The sequence below is a fragment of the Leopardus geoffroyi genome, chromosome C1, assembly GCF_018350155.1.
Source record: "Leopardus geoffroyi isolate Oge1 chromosome C1, O.geoffroyi_Oge1_pat1.0, whole genome shotgun sequence".
Classification (NCBI taxonomy): Eukaryota; Metazoa; Chordata; class Mammalia; order Carnivora; family Felidae; genus Leopardus; species Leopardus geoffroyi.
In genome coordinates, this window is record NC_059328.1 from 76,182,075 (window position 1) to 76,199,251 (window position 17,177).

At 42.9% G+C, this 17,177-nt stretch overlaps 1 long non-coding RNA gene across 1 annotated transcript; it reads right to left on the bottom strand.

Annotated features, from left to right (window-relative positions):
- Nucleotides 1–1,701: 1,701 nt before the first annotated feature.
- On the bottom strand, nt 1,702–15,633 carry LOC123598208. The gene is made up of 3 exons (XR_006712446.1): nt 15,391–15,633; nt 2,879–2,955; nt 1,702–1,783 (listed from the first exon to the last, which is right to left on the bottom strand). It is a non-coding gene; the product is annotated as an uncharacterized LOC123598208 (long non-coding RNA).
- Between the last annotated feature and the right edge of the window lie 1,544 nt (nt 15,634–17,177).

Genomic DNA, 17,177 nt, shown 5'->3' on the forward strand with positions numbered 1-17,177 from the left:
GAAGTTGATTTCTTAGAATGGGGATGGATGGAAAGTTAGGGTATTTCTAAAGACCCACCAGTAAAATAGCAGTGTTTTACCCTCAGAGATTTCTCCCTGTTGGATTCCCATGAATAATTTCCATCACTGGAAAGAGTTTAAGAAAAAGTTACCTTTTTCCAGTTGAGCCTCTTTTGACACATTTTTCTGGTACCGTTAATATGCTCATATTTCCTGTTGGAAGAATGGTTAAGATCTGAATGATTATTCAAATCCTTTTTTTTTTTTTCCTTTCAAAGTTATTTTTCCTTGAAGAAGTTTCTTTGTCACTGTCAAGGTTAAGTGAAGTCACTCCTGAAGGAAAAAGCAGAAGGAATTTGGAATGCTTTTCCATAAACCCCAGTGACCTATCTCAAGAATCCCCAGTAGATCTCAGGGTTTTTAGGGTAAATCATTTTGGGAAAATGTTTTCTTCCTTTGCTGTTAGGTTGACGAGGCAAAAGAAATAATACTGTTTGTGTCGACCTTTTTGTTCTAGAACAATTTCTCAAAGCAGGTTATAGGATCCCTGGGAATTTCTACCTGAATGATACAAAGTTGCATTTTCACCACCCAAAACCGCACATAGCAGATACTCAGTAGATGTTAATTGAATTACATTGAATTCTAAGAATCTGCTAGAAATCTTAGATCAGTTCCTTTCATCTTACAGATAGTGAGCAGGAAGCCAAGGAGGACAAGTTGAGAGTCTGGCCCCTGGGCAAAAGGACACATGTGGGTTAGGAATCTCACCATTTCCTTTGAAATTAAAGATGCCAGTTTCTTAAGGATACTTTATAGATCAAGGCCCTGAATCCATAAACATCCCCTTTGCAATTATCTTGCTAATTCTTTCTACAGGCAAACTTCTAAGTTTTTTTCTTTACTGCTGTGGTAGGATAAGCAAAGATCCTCCCCACCCCCGCTCCATCTGGGGAGAGATGTGGGGATCAACAAATTCTATCATAGGAAGTAAACAAACATTCTCAACTCACAGGGACCTTTGTAATGACATGGATCCAGGAAGGAAACAAAAACGACTTTACCACAATAATGCCAAAGTTTTCATCATAGGGCTAGGTGAAAAACACGCTAATGTCTGAAAAGTACTTTGCCTCTGTGTTACTGGCCTGCATTCTCTTTGGCAGATGAGTAATACTGACCGCGGGGTGGGGGTGGGGGAGTGGACATCTGTCCTTAGGTAATTCAGGAGGAAACTGGCCTCTGCTGGCCGCCCTCACGGCCTGAGAGGGAAAGGCACTGAACGTGCACACTGTGTTCCACTACAGGACCAGCCCATGTTCCTCCTACTTGAGAGCAAGCAGCAGGCTGGGCAGAGGAAATCTTCCATTAACATCCAGCTGAAGTCCAAGGCATTAATTTTTGCACTTAAGAAGAGACAGCGACAACTTAGGACGGCTTCCTCTTGTGAGGAATGGGGCAGCTTTCTGTGGCTAAGGGATGGGGATGCTACCTAGGAAACTCAGAGACAGGATGTGAGGAGGGTGACAGAGGCCTGGGAAGAGAGAAGTAGAGAGCAACTGGAACATCCATTCGGTGTAGCTCCTGAAAGCTCGATGTGATCCCTTGTCCTGTCTGCTCACCTCCACCTTTCCCCACAAGGTCACAGGGAGCAGGTTACTAAGACGGGATATCACTATCTGTGCTACTAGCAATGATTTTGCAATGCTTACCTAACTTTTGGGGTTACTCCTTCGTCGGTGTTCAGGGGTGTTTAGGCTCAGGAAATTAGGTGTGGTTGTATCTAGGAAACACAACAAACTTCCTGGTCACTTGGTGGGCCTGGGTAGACATGGGTCTAGGAGGGACACAGGCCAGACTCTTTCCCATCACTAAGATAAAGAGGAATTTACAGGCCAGCAGATGACCTCCCCCCTCCCGAGTTGTGTGAGACAAGATACCTACTTTGTCTTGACCTCCCCCTTCGAATGCTAGCCAAGTCCATGCACACGACAGCAGGACAGGATAGGGGTTCCTGGAACACCCGGTTCACGTGACATTTAATTGTTATTGCAGGTGGTGGGCACATTCTGGCACTGAGCAATCCTTCCACAAATGCTAATTAAATGCCTAGAGATGGCAGAATCCAAGCTGAGTTCTGGGGAAATTAATTCTTTTTGGTCTCTGACCTTAAAGATCTCATAATTGATTGAGGAAGATAACCATGATGGGATCATTTGTTTCAACTCAATTGGATTGAAGAGGAGACTATGAAATAAGTCCAGTTGGTTCACCCAAGAGACGAGAAGGACCTGAGCAGGTGCGGCGGCAAGAAGGATGAACTAGAGAGGGAAGCTGAGTCTGAGAGACATTCTGAAGGAATTCCAAATGGCTGCGTTAGGCAGCTGGACACAGTGGGAAAGGGGGCAGAGGGTGGGGGGAAGAAGCTTGTGGGCTCCTGTTACATAATTCTGACCTCGTGTACTTAGAGAAACTAAAGTTGAAATTTAAACGTCAATATTGTCCAAGTCAAAGGAAGAACTGAGAAACTCCTCTGACCAGCTTCTGTCATTTATCGCCCCACATGATTCGACTTGACTGAATTGACAGGCAAAGTGTTTTAAATTTGGGGCTTTCGGTGTGAGTTCCAGGGCAACCCCAGCTCGGAATTCCCTTTCGAGGGGTGTCAGAGCTGCTCCTGCCTGTCAGTCCCTAGACTGTCGTGACCAAAGACTCAGCACCTCTGGGATAGGGCAGCTTCAGTTGTGGCATCAGGGACTTGGTATTTATTCTGTGTCATGAACGAGGCTGTTGTTTTGCCCTTTTGGACAAGTGTGTGTGTGTGTTGGAGACTGTGTAGATTCTGGCAGTTCTAGAAAGGGTGGGGTGGAGGACTCACCTCAGGGAAGGGAAGGAAACAAAGAACATGGACAGAGTAACTTGTCCAACACTAACAGCAGATACACTGTTTTCCTCCTGCAAAAATGAAACAAATGTCAAGATGAGGAAGATACACGTTCAGTAGGACAGTGAAGTATGGGCTCCAGAATCGGATTGGATTAATCCCCCTAACCTTGGGGCCCTGGGCTGGTTTACCCAAGCTGTCTCAACTCCTAGCTAAAAACCTGGCACATAGTAAGTGCTTAGTAAATATTAGCTTCTATTCTAAGTCATTTGGAGCAGGAAAGGGAAATCAGAACTATTTTTCTAAACCTGAACAGAAAGCTAAGAAAAAGTAGCTCTCAAAACAGCACTAGACTATAACTCCAAAAGCACACGCAACAAAAGAAAAAACAGATAAATTGGATGTCACCAAAATTAAAAGCTTTGTGCTTCATAAATCTTTTTTTTTTTTTTTAACGTTTATTTATTTTTGAGACAGAGCATGAACGGGGGAGGGGCAGAGAGAGAGGGAGACATAGAATCAGAAGCAGGCTCCAGGCTCTGAGCCATCAGCCCAGAGCCCGACGCGGGGCTCGAACTCACGGACCGCGAGATCGTGACCTGGGCTGAAGTTGGACGCCTAACCGACTGAGCCACCCAGGCGCCCCAAAAGCTTTGTGCTTCAAAGGACATCATCGACAAAGTAAAATGACACCCCCCACACACCATGGGAGATAAGTTTTACAAACTGTATATATAATAAGAGACATATCTAAAATATATAAAGAACCCCTACAATTCAATAATAAAAATCACACAACTTAATTTTCCAAAACGGGCAGCAGACCTGAATGGACATTTCTTTAAAGAGGACATGCCCGTGGCACATGAGCACATGGAAATGCTTGGCATCTTTACCAATCAGAGAAATGCAAACCACAAGTACAAGGAGACACTACTTCACTTACCCTATGGCTGTCACGAAAATGACAAGTACCAAGTGTTGGCAAGGGAGTGGAGAAATGGAAACACCGCCCACTGCTTGTAGAAATGTAAAATGGTGTGGCCCCCTTGGAAAACAGTCTGGCAGTTCCTGACAAGGTTAAACATAGAGTTACCATATGGCCTGTGTGAGTAGAGCAATTCTTCTTCTGAGCATATACCCGAGAAAAATGAAAATTGTGTGCACATGGACATTCATAGCCGTATTATACAGCACAGCCAAAAAGCCCCAAACAACCCAAATGTCCATCACCTGGTGAGTGGGTAAAGAAAATGCGGTCTATCTATACAGTGAAGTATCACTTGGCAATAAAATGAAATGGGGGCGCCTGGGTGGCTCAGTCGGTTAAGTGTCCAACTTCAGCTCAGGTCATGATCTCACAGTTCGTGAGTTTGAGCCCTGAAGCGGGCTCTCTGCTGTCAGAGCAGAGCCCGCTTTGGATCCTCCGTCCCCTTCTCCCCCCCCTCTCTCTCTGCCCCTGCTCACTTGCACTCTCTCTCTCTCAAAAATAAATAAATATTAAAATAAAAATAAATGAGGCACTGGTATACACTGTAATGTGCATGAGCCTTGAGAACATTATGCTTAGTGAAGGAAGCCAAACAAAAAAGACCATATTTTGTATAATTCTATTTATGTGGAATCTCCAGAATAGGCAAAATCTGTAGAGACAGAAAGTAGATTAGTGGTTGCCAGGGGCTCGGGGTGTTTGAGGAGGAATGAAGGGTGAACGAGAATGGATATGGAGTTTCTTTTGAGGAGGTGAAAATGTTCTAAAATCGATTGTTGTGATGGTTGCGTAACTCTGTGAATATACCAAAATCCATCGATTTATACACTAAATGGGTGAATTGTATGATGTGAATTATATCTTAATAAAACTAAAGAAAAAAAAAGAACAGTACTAGAAGGAGGTATTAGTATGTTAAGAATGCTCCTTGTCAGGGGCGCCTGGCTGGCACAGTGGGTGGAGCATGTGACTCTTGATCTCTGGGTCGTGAGTTCAAGCCCCACGTTGGGTGTGGAGTCTACTTAAAATAAAAATTTTAACATATACAAAAAAGAATATTCCTTGTTCTATTATACCAGAGAGTCTGTGTGTAATAGATGACTATCAAATGAAAAATTTCTAGCGGCTATGCAGAAGACTTCCATTCATGGTCCTGGATGGATGTCCCACATTTTCATTAATGACCCAGAAAAGACCACCTGTGCTGAATATCTTGCCCTTGTTCCTCCAGATCCAGTCTCCACCGTCCACCCGGCTCTCCGTGGAGGCTGATTTGTGTGAACTAGGCCAGTGGGCTCCTGTGTCTTACGGTTGATCCAGCAGGAGATGGAATGGAAGGGAGGGGAAGGAGGAATTTGGGGATGTTAACCAAAACACCACTGATGCATATGTGGCATAGAGCAGGATCCGAGGACACCTAGACTAAGAACAACGGGGTGGTTCCAACAAGAGAATGTTTAATACAAAGTCCAGGTGAAGATGTGCTTTAATAAAAGTCCAGGTGAAGTTTTCATTATTGCCAACTCACTGTGAATCAAGAGTTCATGAAATGCACACCCCCTAAATAAAATTCCAACATTCTGAAGCCCCAGATAAGGGAATGTTTGCATTCTCTTCCTTTCTGGTCAGAGCACGCTTGGAAGTACTGTGTTCAGCTCTAGGTGACGTGTGAAGAAACTGCTGCAGCGTTTAAAGCATCCATTGTTTTGTTGTTGTTGTTTTTAAATTGTTTCACGTTTATTTATTTACTTTGAGAGAGAAAGAGAGGGAGAGAGAGAGAGAGAGAGAATCCCAATCAGACTCTGCACTGTCAGTGTGGACTCATGAACTACGAGATCTTAACCAGAGCTGAAATCAAGAGTCGGGCACCTAACTGACTGAGCCACCCAGGTGCCCCAAATTTTAATGCACCCTTTTTATTTTCAGCCCACCTCTTGGGTAGCAGACATGAGCAAATGGGTGCTATGAAATTAGATAATTCGATAGGTAGACATGGGGCTGTTTCTAAAATCACCTGTCCCAATTTTTTTAAGTCTATTTTTTTTTTTATTTTGAGAGAGAGAGAGAGCACAAGTGGGGGAGGAACAGAGAGAGAGGGAGACAGAAAGAATCCCAAGCAGGCTCTGCTCTATCAGCACAGAGCCCGATGCTGGGCTCAAACCCACAAGCTGTGAGCTCATGACCTGAGCTGAAAGCAAGAGTTGGACACTTAACCGACTGAGCCACCCCCATGCCCCATACATCTAATTTTTAAGAAATTGTTTTTGAACGAAACTCTCACTTCCATTAAAGTAAATTCTTTCCCAGAAAGAAATTCTAGAATTTTTATTCAAATAGACTTAATAATCCACCCTGCAAACCTTAAACAAACCCAGACCTATGTACACATATTAACCTCAAACCTAGCACATATGGAAGAACTGTCTAATCAATAAAGTTGATCAGAAATATTTTCTCATAAGCTTAGTTTCAAATGTATGGTGACATTCAAATAATGTTAGAATGTTCTTGCTGGAAGTACCTTTGATATCATGTAGTCCAAACCTCTACTGTTGTAAGTAGGGGGATTGAGTCCCAGAGACGTTAAATGGCTTGTTCTCATCTGAGTTCTCCTGATTTATTTAAATTTTTATTTTTGACATTTATTTATTTTTGAGAGACAGAGCATGAGCAGGGGAGGGGCAGAGAGAGAGGGAGACACAGAATCTGAAGCAGGCTCCAGGCTCTGAGCTGTCAACACAGAGCCCAACGTGGGGCTCAAACCCACAAATCGTGAGATCATGACCTGAGCTGAAGTCGGAGGCTTGACCGATGGAGCCACCCAGGCATCGCTTAGTTCTCCTGATTTTAACCCAGAATCTACAAACTGTGCTACATTGCCTTCCTGATGAAATCCTGCTACTACTAAAAGTTGATGAGTTTGGACCAACTTGGAGTGGACTTTGTCTTATATTCTCAATGTTTATTTGGTATCTACTTGGAACTTAAAAATATATAGTACTTATAATGTTTTATTGAGAGCTTTTCAAAAAAAGTTTTCCTGATTTTTCGTCTTATCTATTCATTACACCAATATTTATTGAGAATCGATTATGTTAGGTCATGTCTAAAGGTAAGCACAACAAACAGAAGAAAAAAGTCTTTGCCTTCACAGAATTTATCTTGTAGTTTTTATTTTTTATATTTGGAGTGGACTTCGAGTCAGTTGAAAGAATTCTTGCATTACTTCCTGTGAAAGCCAGCCTCCAATAATCCTTGCCTCCTGGTATTCACACCATGTATAATGCCCTCCTGTGTTATCCTATGCTGAACGTGTGCTAGAATGCTGTGGAAGTGACAGTGTGTGACTTTGAGTTTCAGTCATAAAAAACATTGCAGCCTCTGTCTTTGCGTCTCTCGGCTCACTTGCACAGGGGAAAGGACCCCAAACAGTTCTGTGGAGAGGCCGCGTGTAGGGAGGAATGAGACCTCCTGTCAACAGCGAACACTTAACTTCTCAGCCATGTGAGTGATTCTTGGAAGGTCACTTGGAAGTGGGTCTTTGGCTGTGTCTCGGAAGCAGACCTTTAGCCTCTGAGAAGTCTTCAGGTGACTGCAGCCCTGGCTGGTATCTTAACTGCAACTTCACAGCAGGCTTTGACTCAAAACTTCCAGCTCTGCTGGAATTTATGACCCACAGAAATTGTGGGAAATACGAATGTTTATTGTTCTTTTACCCCACTAAGTATTGGGCTAATTTGTTATGCAGCAGTAGATAACCAATACACCTCCTGAGTTTTAGGAAGGCTTCCTACAAAAGAAGGATCTGGAAAACACGTGCATATTATGAAGTGAGAAGGAAGCATTATTTTCCCGCATTTCTGGGTCGAGAGAACCAACTTCTAGTGGGAAACACACATACAAACACAGGCCATTTCAAATCCATGGTTTTTGATAGAATGTTCAATGCGTCTGATGCCGTCAGAAATTGGGGTTTCAAAATGTGATTAGGCAGCATATAAAGGAGGTCCACATTTATGACATGGGAGAAAGGAAGATCTTCTCGACTACAATAAAGAAGCCTACAGAAATTAATTTAGTGTACTGAAACCCAGCGGTGGGCATAGCAACACAAAAATATTGCAAAAAGTGCAACAGCTCAGCAAGATTATTTGCTAATAATTTATTTTCATCAAGAAAAGAGAAACATATCCTTGGTAACGTGCCAGTTCTCAACAAGCTAATCCATGGCAAGTCTTTCTCTGGGAAAAGAGATAATTAAATTGCTCTGAAGTCTCTGCTCCCTAACTACAGTAGTCATTAAGGCTGCTCACAAATATTCTCATTCTCTTTCCTTCCTGACATATGGTGGGTTGTACTTCCTCACCCACTCGAAGGTATGTGCCTTGCTTTGGCCAGTGAAATGTGAGTGGAAGCTTTGAAAGTCAGGATGCTTCACCGTCTTATCTTTTCCTTGTCACGGCAACCAGCACTGTTCCTGCTAGTGGCTGCTCTGTCAACCTGGGGCCTGGAGTGAGGATGACAGTGGTGTGGCATAGAGCCCCCGGCTGACCATGCTAGAAAGCAGGGTGAATCAGAAACACATCTTCAGGGTGCCTGCTGGCTCAGTCTGTAGAGCATGTGACTCTTGATCTCAGGGTCATGAGTTCAAGCCCCATGGTGGGAGCCTACTTAAAAACTAAAGGAAAAAAAAAAGAAATCTTCATATTAGGTCACTGAAATTTTAGGGTTACTTGTAACCACAGCATAATCTAGACTATGCCCGCTGAAATGCTAGTAAGTAAGTGAAGCTCACGTTCATTGTTCTTGTATCGTCAGGTGCTGGCTCAGCAGCTCTTCACTGGTTAAGGAGAGCCACTAAGAGTATGAGTCTTGCTGGGAGTCAGGTGCCTTCCATCCTGTGTCTCAGTATATTTTCACAATAAGCCAGGTATTAATAACCCCATTTTACCTGTAAGGAGCCTGAGAAGTGACATGGCTTGCCCCAGCTCCCTGGCAAGCAGCAGAGCTGGGACAAGAAGCCAGGTTTTCTGAAGCTAAAACCTAAGCAGAATCACTGAAGTGTACTGGGGCCTCCTATTTACTGATTATGAACTAAAGTAATTTTAGCCTACATGATAACTCAGCTGTGACCTCTTCCTGCATTAGTCACTTTTGCCTCCTCCTTCTTGTCTCTGCTTTTCTATTTTCTACACAAATCCTCATCATGCTCCTCCAGTTTGAGGTCATTGTCCCCCTCCCCCTTAGTGGTGAGGAAATAAATACTCGGCATGCAGCCCCCCAAAGGTATACCAAACATTTTGTGCATATTGCAATTTTACTTTGTCCGTATAGGAACCCTGTAGCAAAAGTATTATTGACTTTATTTTAAAAACAGGAAACTGAAGCACAGGCAAGTTATGTAAATCATCTAAGGTCTTAGTTAATAATCATTGGTGGGTGGATTTCAAGCCTGTGTCCACCTGACTCCAAACCTCTTGCTGTTTCCAGTGTCTGTTCCCACAATGATATTCCCTGCATCTAAATTCTTATGGGGGAAAGATAAAAACAAAGTTGGATTAAGACACCCTGCAGCCTCTTTGGGCTTTTCTCTCAAGAATTAGGCCTTTGGTCGCCCAGAGTCTACAAAGATCCAGAGATCCAATCATCATGAGAAAACAGGACCCTCCAATCTCCTCGGAGAAAAGTTCAGGAACAAGAGCAGCTGGAAATGGGCATTTCTCAAAATTTTTTTAATGTTTATTTATTCTTGAGAGAGGCACACACAGTGCAAGTGGGGGCGGGGCAGAGAGAGAGGGAGACACAGAATCCCAAGCAGGCTCCAGGCTCTGAGCTGTCAGCACAGAGCCCGATGCGGGGCTTGAACTCATGAACCAAGAGACCATGACATGAGCCAAAGTCGGACGCTTATCTGACTAAGCCAACCAGGCACCCCTGGAAATGGTCATTTAATTTCCATTCTTTGATTTGCATGTACAAAGTGCCCAGTGTCTATTTATTTATAAACTTGAATTCTCTAGGGGCTTCTCAATGCCCGTGGTAGACAAACACAGCCTCCATAGCTTCTAGCTTCAAGGCAGGCATGGGTACTTGGCTGGTCCTCCAGATGGGCATTTTTGGCCTCTGCATTTTCCTTGTTAACCTTTTTATTTTATTTATTTATTTATTTATTTATTTATTTTTTTCAACGTTTATTTATTTTTGGGACAGAGAGAGACAGAGCATGAACGGGGGAGGGGCAGAGAGAGAGGGAGACACAGAATCGGAAACAGGCTCCAGGCTCTGAGCCATCAGCCCAGAGCCCGACGCGGGGCTCGAACTCACGGACCGCGAGATCGTGACCTGGCTGAAGTCGGACGCTTAACCGACTGCGCCACCCAGGCGCCCCATCTTGTTAACCTTTTTAATAACACTTCTTTGGACGGCCACGGACTAGGTAACCAACTTCTTGGCCTTTGGCTCCAGCTTTCCTCCTGTTTCACTGCTTCAAAAATTAATTGTTCAGGTCCCTCTGGGGAATGAAAAGACATAGCTTCCTGGTATTTGAGGCTAAGTATGTGAGGAGTTATTTACCCCCACATCTTTTTTTTAATGTTTATTTATTTTTGAAAGAGCATGTACTTGCACAGGGGAGGGGCAAAGAGAGAGGGTGACAGAAGATCTGAAACGAGCTCTGTGCTACAAGCACAGAGCCTAATGCAGGGCTTGAACTCATGAACCGTGAGATCATGACCTAAGCTGAAGTCAGACGCTTAACCGACTGAGCTGGTCTTAACTTGTCCATGCTATGAAAGGTTCTCCTTTCCCTACCTTAGCTGTAGCAAGGGGAGATGCCAGAGGCTGGACTGGAATATCTCATGGTTGACCTTCTAGTTCTAAGGTCCATATAAACTAGATCAGTTTTAAGCTGAAGCCACATATGCGTTGGTTTAACAATCACACTAGTCACTCATTGAGTCAGTGTTTACTGAGGACCTTACTCAGTGCCTGGTTCTCCTCTAGAGGCTGGTGACGACCAGTGAGTGAGACAGACAAGGTGCCTGGGAAGAAAGAGACAATAAACAAGTAGACAAGTGAACCTGGTAATTTCAGATTGTGACCATTGCTGTGAATGAAATAAACAAGGTAATGTGATCGGGTATATGAAGGGATAAAGTTTGTTACTTTATTTATTTATTTATTTATTTATTTATTTATTTATTTTTTAAGTTTGTTACTTTAGATAGATGGCTATGAAAAGTTCTCTGATAAAGGACCTTCTGAGCTAAGATGTAAATGATTAGGAGCCGGACTGGGAAAGAATATTTCAAGTAGAGGGAGTAGAAATTCTAAGGCTCTCAGACTGGAGTAAGTTTGGGATGTTTAAGAAATAGAGTAAAGCTGGGATGATTACCATTCATTGAGTGGTTACTATGGCCCAGGCACTGTGCTATGCATTTCCATAGTATCTCATTTGAATTCATCACAATACCCCACAAGGTAGCTGTTATCTCCAGTCTAGGTGAATCCTTAGTTCTGTTGGCACCAGGGGTTTCCTCACCTCCATGATGGCACCCTAGAGAAGTGGATCTCAATTGGGGCTATTTGAAAATTCAAGAGTGGGCTCTTGAATTTAGCTAGCATTTAGTAGGCGGTGACCGGGGAGGAAGACACCCGTTTCAATAAGTAAGACGTCTCACACAACAAAGAATTGTCCCTCTTTACACCTGATTCTCAAATATACCAACAGATCAAGGCAATCTCTTAACTGGGAAAAGCACTAGGAACATCTTTTGTTCTAATATTTGGTCTTTGACCTTGGTTTCTCACACAGAACTCCCAAATTCCGTGGGATTTCTTAGGTGATAGGAGTGTCTTTTGTTCTAATGAGGTGACTCTTGGTGGGTTCCTGGATAGCTTTAGGATGGGGGCTGATCACACATGACTAGGAGCTTGGAACTTTCAGCTACATTCCTTGTCTTCTGGTAAAGGAAGAGGGCCTAGAGATTGAGTTAATGATTGATCATGCCTATGTGATGATGCCTCCATAAAAATTCCAGAAGTACAAGGTTTGGGGAGCCTCCAGGTGAACCCATGGAGGCACCATGTAGAGTGGTGTGCCATGAGAAGACACTGAAACTCCACACCCCTTCCCACATACATTACCCTGTGTATCTCTTCAACTGGCTATTCATTGATATGCTTTATCATGTCCTTAATTATATAATAAACTAGTAAACATAAGTAAGTGTTTCTCTGAGTTCTGTGAGCTGTTCTGGAAAATGATCTAATCCAAGGAGGGGTTCCTGGTGCACCTCTGATTTGCTGTCAACTCAGACAGAAGTACAGGTAACCTGGGGACCTACAGCTTGTGACTGGCATCTCAGGATGGCAGGGTGGGGTGGGGTGGGATGGGTGTTGTGGGACTGAGCCCTTAACCTGTGAGGTCTGTGCTAACTTCAGTCAGTGTCAGAATTGCAGGATAACCAGGTGTCATTTGGAGAACTGATTGGTGTCAGACAAGTGTTTAGGAATTCAGTCACCAACTAAATGAAGGGAAGATCATACTTATTTTATTTGGAACTTTATCAAGAAATGTTCACCATTGCAGAAAATCACACTACCTGCTGCAGTGCTGGTCATGGCATTTGAGTCACCAGAATGACACAACTGTATCAGCCTGCATTTGTTTTTTTTATTATTTTTTTTTTTAATTTTTTTTTTGTTTGTTTTTCAACATTTATTTATTTTTGGGACAGAGAGAGAGCATGAACAGGGGAGGGGCAGAGAGAGAGGGAGACACAGAATCGGAAACAGGCTCCAGGCTCTGAGCCATCAGCCCAGAGCCTGACGCGGGGCTCGAACTCACGGACCGCGAGATCGTGACCTGGCTGAAGTCGGACGCTTAACCGACTGCGCCACCCAGGCGCCCCTATCAGCCTGCATTTGTAACTGTCATGTGCAAATATGTAACACAGGAGATCTGATGCTTCTTGCAATTAAATTAAAATTAAACTTTTCTATGACTTAAAATCCAACTTTTTTGTTAGCAGAGAGGCATAAAATGCATTCTTATTTCTTAACTTATTCATGATAAGTCAACTGACTACTTCAGTGGGTATTCTAATGTAATGTGCCCCAAGCAAAGGCTTCTAATACATGTCATTTTAAATTACTTTATTTCTTCCATATATTATAATAAAGAATTAATTAGTGCTGAAAATCCACTGTCCCTGAAAGTTCTCCAGTCCCAGGTACACCAGGACTGTTGGTCACCCTAGGTAGTGTTAGTTTTTTTTCCCTGAAATTTTGTGTGGGTAGGTTCTATTATCTAAGGATTTAATTCCGTGATGGCAAAGGAAGTGTTACAAAATATCTGTTGTAAGAAAGGAGTATTAGGTCTGGCGGGGTGGAGAACCATGCCCTAGAGAAAGCCCTGAGTCATGGCGGAGTTTAAGGACAGGATCTGTTTCCACAGGCTGTCCAGAATGGGGAACACCCAGGGCTGAGTCCAGCCCTTCCTGCGTAGATAAGAGTTGCACCCACACAGCGGGGCTAGTGTGTTGGGGTGGGGTGGTAAATCCCAGGGCATTTGGCAGCTCTATTCCTTGCACGGCAGCCTCCAGCATGCATGTCGAAATTAATGCACACAATTATAATTTTTATTTTTGGAAAATCGTAGAGCAGAAGTTTGTTTTTTCCGGCCCTCATACCTCTTTTTGACACTCCTGTTCTTGTGCTGTCTATGTCCTCATGTTGAAAACTGTCCCCAGACAGCAGCACCGTGGGCTCTGGCCTCAGACAAACTTTGATTTAGATCTCTGCTCTGACCCGATCACTCTGTGTTTCAGCTTCCTCCACTGTAAAATGAGGATGATGGTAATATATCTGCTGCATTGAGTTAATGTTAGGAATAAATAGGAGGACTAATTTCATTCATTCTTAGCATGACACATAGTAAATGTCTAATAAGTTCTATTTATTATTATCCCTTGGGCTACCTACCTCTGCCCTTCCCAGTAGCAACCTGTGTGCCAATTTCCTTATTTCTCATTCTTGCACCTCGTCTCCCACCTGTGTCACTGATTGCACATTGTTAGTTGGAGAGCATTCCACTTAATGAAGCGATTCATATTAAGGTGAAGGTTGCCTGCATTTTAAAGCTTATTTACCACCACTGGAGGATTGTGTGTGAGCTATTTTTAGAAATGAGAGAGAAGTAGCAACAGATTTTCCAGTGCTCCCTGTTATGGGCTGAATTGTGTCCTCCCCAAATTCATATGTTGAAGCCCCAACCCTAGTACCTCTGAATGGGACTGTTATGTGTAGGTAGGGTCTTTGAAGTGGTAATTTGGGTTAAATGAGGTCACAGGGATGGACCTTAATCCCATGTGACTGGTGTCCTTATAAGAAGGGGGGGTTAGGACACAGACGTGCACAGAGAGAAGACCATGTGAAGACACAGAGAGAAGACTTTTAGCCATCTACAAGCCAAGGAGAGAAGCCTCAAACGAAATCAGTGCTGCTGACACCTTGATCTTAGACTTCTAGCCTCTAGAACTGTAAGGGAATAAATTTCTGTCTTTAAGCCAACCCAGTCCATGGTAGACAGCCCTAGCAGACTGTCACACCCCCTTCCTCCTGTCACAGATTAAAGTTCCTTGTTCCAAATCCCAGATAAATTCCTTGAATTCCCTGTTCTCTTTTCTTTCATCCTTATGGCAAACCCTGGAGATTCAGTCTGTGGTCACAATGGGGAGGAAAGGAATTAATATTTTTGAGTTCTACACATGCCAGGTACTTAATCATGATAACTTACAAGTCGTTATTACAGATTAGGAAACTGAGGGTCAGAGAGGGTGCACATCTTTACTAAAGTAATCATTCATTCATTCATTCATTCATTTATTCAACAGGTATTCATGGAACATATATATAACCCTACCTATATACCAGGCAATATGAAAGAGGCTGGAGATACATCAGTGAATCAAATTGACTTTCTCCTTGTTCTCAAAGGGCTAATGGGTTAGTGGGGAAACAGATTTTAAACAAATAATCACATGGGGGGGGGGGTTGGCTGGCTCAGTTGGTAGAGCATTGATCTCAGGGTTATGAGTTCGAGCCCTCAGTTATGAGTTAGAGATAGAGTTTACTTAAAAAGATAATCACACAAATAACGATGTCATTATAAATGCGACAACTTACAAAGGAGCACAACACAGTAGGAGAGCCAGATCAGTTTAATTCCATTTAATAAAAATTTACTGAGCATCTATCATATGCCAGATGTTGTGCTAAGTGCTTGGGGAGTATCAGTGAAAATGACAGATATGGATTCTATCCTCTTAGAACTTCCACGTCTAGTGGGAAAAGAAGACATTAAACCAGCCTTACAAATGAGAGCGAGAGAGAGAGAGAGAGAGAGAGAGAGATGTTATGAGAGATGACTTCAAGGTTACTTGGGGGCATAGCGAAAGCATGTCATTCAGTATAAGAAATCAAGGTGGGCTTCTGGAGGAATTGCTATACTTACTGGAACGAAGAATCAGGTAGCAGTTAGCCAAGCAGAGGCATGCAAAACTTTTTCCAGTTGGACCATCTCCAGTTCAGATAGTACTTTTCTCCCCAAAGACTTTCTCAGAAGGCATCTTTTCTCTGCCTGATCATACACAAGTTGTTCAGATAGAACATTGGGCAGTAACCAAGAGCTATTTACACAGTCTTGTCTAGAAAGGGACATTCACCTGTGGGAGTAACTCTAAGAACTTCCCATCTCAGTGGGTAACTTTAGGGCACTTCCTTTCCTCTACTATTCCTTCTGTGGCAGACACTGGTGGTTGGCTTACTGAAAGCCTTTTTCCTGTTGCCCTCTGCTATACAAGCCAGAAAATGAATATATTTATTTACCCAGACTCCCTTGCTGGAATGTTTGGTTATGTGGGCCAGTTCTAGCCAATAAGCAGAAATTACTGGGTAAGCTTTTGGGAAGAACTTTTTAATTCCTTTTTCTTTTCTTTTCTTTTCTTTTCTTTTCTTTTCTTTTCTTTTCTTTTCTTTTCTTTTCTTTTCCTTTCTTTCTTTCTTTCTTTCTTTCTTTCTTTTTCTTTCTTTCTTTCTTTTAAAGATTTTATGTTTAAGTAATCTTTACTTTTAAGTAATCTCCCCCACATGGGCTCAACTTTACAACGCCAAGATCAAGAGTCACATGATCCAGTCAGGTGCCCTAAGGGAAGAAATTTTTTTTTTAATGTTTATTTATTTTTGAGAGAGAGAGAGAGAGAGAGAGAGAGTGGGGGAGGGGCTGAGAGAGACAGAGACACAGAATCTGAAGCAGATTCCAGGCTCTGAGCTGCCAGCACAGAGCCGGATGTGGGGCTCAAACCCAGGAACGCCCAGGAACCCCGTGAGATCAGATCCTGAGCCAAGTCAGAGGCTTAACTGACTGAGCCACCCAGGCACCCCAGGGAAGAACTTTTTTAAAGGGACAGATTCACCTGAACTAGAAGTGAATAGCCACCTTGTGATCAGAGCAGGAAAGACACTTGCTAAGGATGTTGAATTGTAAAGAAAGGCCCTATTTATGCCCTGACTTCACTGTTTGAGAGGCTACTGAATCTTCCCTTCTTCAGTGTTTTAGGTGGTTTTCCCCCCTGTTGTTCTTATTTGCTGCATAAACACATCCCTAACTGATTTACCCACTGCCCTTTCTCCCTGGTAACAAAAAATAGGGGCTTGGACATTTCTACCTTAGCTTTGAAGGCTTGTAGACATTTTCTACGTTCTGCCTCATGTCAGGATATACCTGGTTGGGAAGTTCTAGGTACTGCCAGAAATTCAGGCTGATCACATGGTGTTTAGACACCTGGATTCTGGATGGCAGAGCCAGCTGCCTTCTGAAATTCACTGATTTTAAACACCTGGGCACTTGTATTTGAGTGCTTCGTGTTAAAACAGGTAAGAAGTATTTAGGGAGTGGCTCCTCTCCAAAGTCTGAACACAATAAAAATGATGCACATTAACTTTGCAAAAAGTTATAGCTGAAGGAAAAATAGAAAAGGAAAAATTGAAGAGAGAGGAAAAAAAAGGCAAGAGTATAAAGACTAGTGTTGGGTAGTAGATCAGATTATCTTCCCTTTTGTGAGATCTAGATGAGTGGAAATATATTCTCCCAAAGAAAGTCTTTCCTTGGGGTAGAAAATTCCTCCGGACACCTCCCTTCCTCCAAATGCTACATCTTTTAGTTATAGGGAAGTATTTACAGAACAGATTTTCTAAAGCAATCACACTGCTCTGCAGTATAATTTCAAAAGCATTTTTCTT